The following is a 6,907-nucleotide window of genomic DNA, read 5'->3' on the forward strand; positions in this document are numbered from 1 at the left end:
TATCTATACCACACTACAACTCTATACCACTCTATTTCCTACTTTAATTCTATTTAATTCTATTTCCTACTTTAATTCTATTACTAATTAATTACCATAAAGAGGAACAAAATAAACCAATTTTACCAAAAGTATAATATGACTTAGACTTACAAACACTACACTTTAAAGATCGTGCCTTTAAATGAAAAAGTCAGTCTTCATTGCACGACTATGTGCAACAGGGACATTTTTTTGGGTTTACAAAGTCAAACAATAACACTTCGACCCTGTCTGTCTGGGGTCTCTCAATGACGAATTGTCTGTAGCATGTTTGGAGGAGGTATTGTGGCCCCGGTATCAAATTGGGTACCGGGGCCACCCCACTATGCAGTCCAGATACTTGTTTGGTGGAATTCCGACACGTGGAGGGTTTTTTAATTATATTGTGGCCTCGGTACCAAATTGTGTACCGGGGGCACCACACTACGCAGTCAAGATAGATAGATGCGTATTGCGTATCATAGATAAAGTACATTCAGTGGTGTGGGGCAAATTGAAAAATATTCCAAATGCACTGACATTATCAAAAACAAGAGGTTGTCACACGCTAAAACTCCAACATGTATATGATGGAGAGGATGGAGGAGCAGCCGTATGTGTAGTGTAATGCAGATCTGTTGAAGGTTTTTTATATATTTTATTGTGGTGCCCAGTGCCCACTCCTCTACGCAGTCCAGATACATTTATTGGTGCGAATCATAAAAGTTCAGGGTTTTTAACATATATTGTGGTGACCCACTCCTCTACGCAGTCCAGGTACATTTATTGGTGCGATTCATAAAAGTTCAGGGTTTTTAAGATATCTTGTGGTGACCCACTCCTATACGCAGTCCAGGTACATTTATTGGTGCGATTCATAAAAGTTCAGGGTTTTTAAGATATTGTGGTGACCCACTCCTCTACGCAGTCCAGGTACAATTATTGGTGCGAATCATAAAAGTTCAGGGTTTTTAATATATCTTGTGGTGACCCACTCCTCTACGCAGTCCAGGTACATTTATTGGTGCGAATCATAAAAGTTCAGGGTTTTTAAGATATTGTGGTGACCCACTCCTCTACGCAGTCCAGGTACAATTATTGGTGCGAATCATAAAAGTTCAGGGTTTTTAAGATATTGTGGTGACCCACTCCTCTACGCAGTCCAGGTACAATTATTGGTGCGAATCATAAAAGTTCAGGGTTTTTAAGATATTGTGGTGACCCACTCCTCTACGCAGTCCAGGTACAATTATTGGTGCGAATCATAAAAGTTCAGGGTTTTTAAGATATTGTGGTGACCCACTCCTCTACGCAGTCCAGGTACAATTATTGGTGCGAATCATAAAAGTTCAGGGTTTTTAAGATATTGTGGTGACCCACTCCTCTACGCAGTCCAGGTACAATTATTGGTGCGAATCATAAAAGTTCAGGGTTTTTAAGATATTGTGGTGACCCACTCCTCTACGCAGTCCAGGTACAATTATTGGTGCGAATCATAAAAGTTCAGGGTTTTTAAGATATTGTGGTGACCCACTCCTCTACGCAGTCCAGGTACAATTATTGGTGCGAATCATAAAAGTTCAGGGTTTTTAAGATATTGTGGTGACCCACTCCTCTACGCAGTCCAGGTACAATTATTGGTGCGAATCAGAAAAGTTCAGGGTTTTTAAGATATTGTGGTGACCCACTCCTCTACGCAGTCCAGGTACATTTATTGGTGCGATTCATAAAAGTTCAGGGTTTTTAAGATATTGTGGTGACCCACTCCTCTACGCAGTCCAGAAAGATACCTTGTTGCAACGTTTTGGACTAATAACTATCTTGTGAGGTGTTCAGAATACACTGTAAATTAGTGGAAATGCTTGTTATTGAATGTTATTGAGGTTAATAATAGCCTAGGAGTGAAAATAAGCCCAAAAACTTGATTTTTAAACTTTTTATGTTTTTTTCAAAAAAAATCCGAATCCAATACCTTAAATCCGAACCGAGACCTTTCGTCAAGTGTTTTGCGAGACAAATCCGAACCTCAAAAATAACGAAAATCCGGATCCAAAACACAAAACACGAGACCTCAAAAGTCGCCGGTGCACATCCCTACTTCTGGGCTGAAGGGACAAAAGAGATCACCTGAGCTTCGTCTAACACTTGTATGCTGTTGTGTAATGTTTGTCAAATCCTTGATCTGCATCCTTGCCATTGGATTTGGAAGCAAGTTAAACATGATAAAATTATATTATGTATTCCTTGCTGACAATATCTTGAACACAACAATCATGGCTTGTAAGTACCCACACTTGTATAGCTTGTACAGGAACTAATATAGGTTGATTTGGGAGATAGTCATTGGGAGGACTTCTGTGCTGGCCTCCTTTCTCTGTCTCTGAAAGTACTGCTTGGACATACTGGAATCACCCTACCTAATGTCACTGAGCTTCTTTGAAGAGTTGTTGAGCTGAAGATGGGAAATGTCTAGCACTTTGTTCTTGAGGCAGGTTGTGGGTTCACCCCAGAGATCTTTTGACTCGTATAATACAGTTTGCACCAAAAAAAAAAAAACTTCAAAAGGAAGCTCTAGGTAAATATTCTTGAACAGCTGTCTGTAAGGTATTGACCACTGAAGACATTGCTATGCCGTCATTAAAACATTCCTGGATGAAATGTGAATTTTCTTAAGGTCAATAATCTTTCGAAAGAAGCCTCATTCATCCTGAAAAGGATATATGCAATCCATTCTTTAAGGTTAGTCTGCCATCTGTACAGCAGCGCTTATTGAGCTCCCCAGACTTTGCTAGAAGACCAGTTGGGGTTGGCAGAAGACCCCAGTTCAGACAGACCCAGTCTGAGTACATACTTGTCTGTGACCTAACTCTTTGTCTTTTACATGGTGTATACAATCCTTAGTAATAAACATATCCTGTATTAACTATATAATCCAAGAGATTAATTCTCTAAATTTGTCCAGGGCTTGTGCACTGTATATTTTAGATTGGGGAGACGGGCTGCATGCAAAGCACTTTCACAATTCTCTGGTAAGTGTTTATCACAAACTTCATGAACATGATGTTGATAGTACAGAGAAGGAAAAATGTTTCACTAATAACAAAGTCAATTTAGGGCAAGTAGAAGCACCCATGATTACGCTCTTACCTGGTGCACTTTGGCTTATTGTTGGTGGACTCGGGCTCTATGATATTGGCAATTTTATAGTGCTGCTCTCCCTTCGTTGTTCTGTGGCTGCATATGACCCAGCAGAGTACAGTGGTGGTTACCGCTACTGTCATGTGGTCCTGGGAATGGTGTGGTGGTTCCTAGATCTCCCTCATGTCTTAACGTCAGAAGCAGTGCGTGCACATCCGCAACATGCCAACGTTGGCATGTTTGTTTTTTGTTACATTTAAATTAAACCCCTGTTTGCTATCGAAGGTAACTAGCAGTTCCAGGAGAGCCATCCCTTGTCCTGGCTTACACAAATAGAGGTGTGCCTGTGCGAGCATCCAGGATTTAAGTAAGCTCACTGCACTAGAGAAAAACACTACACCAGCACTGTGTCTAGGAAAAGACACCAGGGAGAACATCAATGGGTGTTTGTTTGTTTTTTCCGGTCTCTACTCAAGCTGCAAGGGAGTTAACCCATTATGTAGGTTGCCATGTAAGGTTGAAGTGGAAAAATAGACATATATTTTGTAGTATGTGTTTTTACTCACATGGTCAATGTCCAAAATTCCCTATTAGAAATTTACATGTCCCAGATCTGCTCAAACGCCCATATCTAATGAGACTGAGCACCTTGCAGATGCCAAAAATTGTTGCTTAGGTATATGCATGGCCAACGTGATTTGTTTGAAGTCCTAGGAAGGTCAGTAAACCAGTACTTCTCAGATTCTACTGCTTGGTCTTTTACAAAACACATACACGGTAATAGTGACAATGAGTTGTCTTAGTTTGATCAAGCCAGCTTTTCAACTGACTGTGCCATGGTCTTCTTTGTAGGCACATACATGGTAACAGAACAAAAGCAAGTCCTTGCATATGCAAGAATATAATAACATTAGTAGAACAAGATTTACAGAAGGGACTGCAACCTGCTGCTCAGCATCAATTTGTGCTGCCACCAGCATACGTGTCCTCCACATCAATCTAATGGACAGGATCCATCAAAATACGGATATAGTGTAACGTCATTAATTTATTAGACATGCAAAACCAGACCTACAAGGACCAGCACACTACAGAATTAATGAGTTTGTTATTGAGACGTAACCTTTGGAAATATCACATCATGGCAAAGCATTTTATTCATTTCTGATGTGTTGCAGCAGATGAAGAAATTATGAAGTTTTCCCACATTGCAAAGAACCCTCCACCCTTGCCCCCTTTTGTAGTGCATTTTACAACCATTGTATATAGAAAAGTTTGTACAGCTTTTTCTCCTTGTCCTAGACAGAAGTTAATCACGAGAACCCATAATTGCCCATTTTAATGCATCAAGGGCCTGATTTTAAATCTGAACACAACTTGCACACTAGTTGCGGTATAAAAAAAAAATCGTAGTTCAAGTCCAAGCGACTCTCAATATTCAATTTGAATCTGGGTGTAAGTACGCTCTGCCTAAATGTTACTTGCTGTATGTTAGCAGACAGAACAGAGTGCAGTATACACAAGCATATGTGCAATAAAAGGTCACATCAAAAGACCTAAAAAAAAAAAACGTATATAAAATAAATGACACTAAACTGTAGAATCAATAATAAAAAACATGGTTGGTTTAAACTTTTTTTTTCTAATACATAAATCTTAATGTGTACTGTACATACAAATTGATTTTATGGTCTATTTTGCATGCACATGTTCTGTACTAGCTAGTGCCACGCATATGTTGTATGTTCTCCCTGTGTTTGCGTGGGTTTCTTCCAGGTGCTCTGGTTTACTCCCACACTCCAAAAAACATACTAGTAGGTTAATTGGCTGCAATCAAAAATTGACCCTAGTGTCTGTCTGTGTGTGTGTATGTTAGGGAATTTAGACTGTAAGCTCCAATGGGGCAGGGACTGATGTGAATGAGTTCTCTGTACAGCGCTGCGGAATCTGGCGCTATATAAATAAATGGTGATATGTGTACTTTTTCAAACAAAGACTAGGCTGTGCCAGTCATCACTATCAGTCTGCATAGAAACAAGCTTACTTAAGAGAAACCCAGAACTTGATTCAGCCACATCTGTATCAGCCTGCCCTTCCTGTGCATTGCCTACATTGATCTGCCCTCTACAACCCCCATACCGCCCTTCAAGTCCTAAGTGTCATTTGCATAAGGTATGTTTATGAGCGTGCGGAGAGCTAGTTTTGAAAAAATATGGTGCACAAATGGAGTTGCATCCAGACATGAATCAGGCCCTAAATGTTCAGTCTTGTACTTTGTTTACAATTTTTTTTTATTTTTTTTTAAACTATTTATGTGGGTAAAGTTAGATAATCACCCCCACCATCCTCCCTCCAGTGCATTGGGGGTTTCTAACAAATCGTCTCAATCTACTGCAGGAAGCGTAGCTATTTTAAGTATTCTAGTGCTATTTGGCACTGTTAAAGTTAAGGGATTTATGTAGAAGTGGATTGATTTTATATTTTTTAGATAGAGGTTAAAAAACAAAACACTACACAAGTCTGTGCATCTGTGAACTGCATTTCCATCCTCCTGTCTGAGAACAGGTTTTTAACATCATTACATTTCTAAGGGTCCACCTTAACTGTCATAATGTGTAAAACAAATATTTTGTTTTACAGCACAAAGGGGAAAAAGGGTCCAGGCCTACTAACGCAAGTTATATTGCCCTATTTAACATGATTGGCAAATTTTGTACTACTGTTAAAAAAAAAAAAATACCTTTTTTTTTTTTTTTTTTTGTATATTTTTGTTTTGTTGGACCTACCCATAAAGAATATAACATGTTTGCCATTGTTTGAGGTCATTGTTTGGATCTGTGCTACAGCTGTAGCAATAATCATCTGGTAAAAGTTTAAATAATTTTCTCCTTCATCCACTCTGGGGGACACTGCTACCATGGGGTTGTCTGAGGGTGTTGGAGTTGGCACATAAATAGTTAACAACTAAGTTTGCTGCTGACTCCTCCCCTCTGCAGTCCCACAGACCCCAGTTATGTCTAAGTGCCCAAGGAGTTGGGCTGCGTTTGGTACTGCTGTTTAGTGCTAGATTTTATTATTTTTTATTAGTTTTCAAAGGAGTGTAGGTGAGGTTTTAATGTTAACATTTTTTTCCACATAGATATTTATAATGGAACAAAGTTCCGTTCCTTTAAGAAGAAAGAAGGTTTTTTTTTAAAAAAAAAGCTACACATTTTGTGTGGTATTTAGTGAGTGGTGACAGCGCTAAGCGGCTGTCCTCACTCTGTCCCGGCGGGTCCGACACTGCCATAAGGCAGAGAGTGTTGCACTCCGTCTGAGGACCGGACATGTTGGGAGATACTAAGGGGCTTGGATCTCTATAGCCGCAGGAGGTGTTGTAGATGCGAAAGGAGTCCCGAGTGAGCAATAGGGGAGGCACAATATATGCTCACAGGACCGAACTGTCCGAGGTTTTATTTATGACAAAGAAGACAGCCGGAGGTAGTTTAAGACTGCCGGCTGCTCAGTGGAAGATCCCGAGGAGGGAGATTTTCCCGCCCTTTTCTTTCTATGGGCGTTTGAACCATCAGACAGCGGGGAGTGAGTGAGAGATTCTCCGTCTGTCAGTGGTATGCTCCAAGGCGGAAGATATTCGCACCTTTTTCCTGTCATTGCAGTCAGACTTCAGAGGCACCTTCAGAGAGTTCTACTGCTGCTGGCTTCTCCCCACAATTCCGCCTTGTGTCAGCTAAGTACCCCATAGGGGATA

Source organism: Mixophyes fleayi, chromosome 2 (genome assembly GCF_038048845.1).
Source record: "Mixophyes fleayi isolate aMixFle1 chromosome 2, aMixFle1.hap1, whole genome shotgun sequence".
Lineage (NCBI taxonomy): Eukaryota > Metazoa > Chordata > Amphibia > Anura > Limnodynastidae > Mixophyes > Mixophyes fleayi.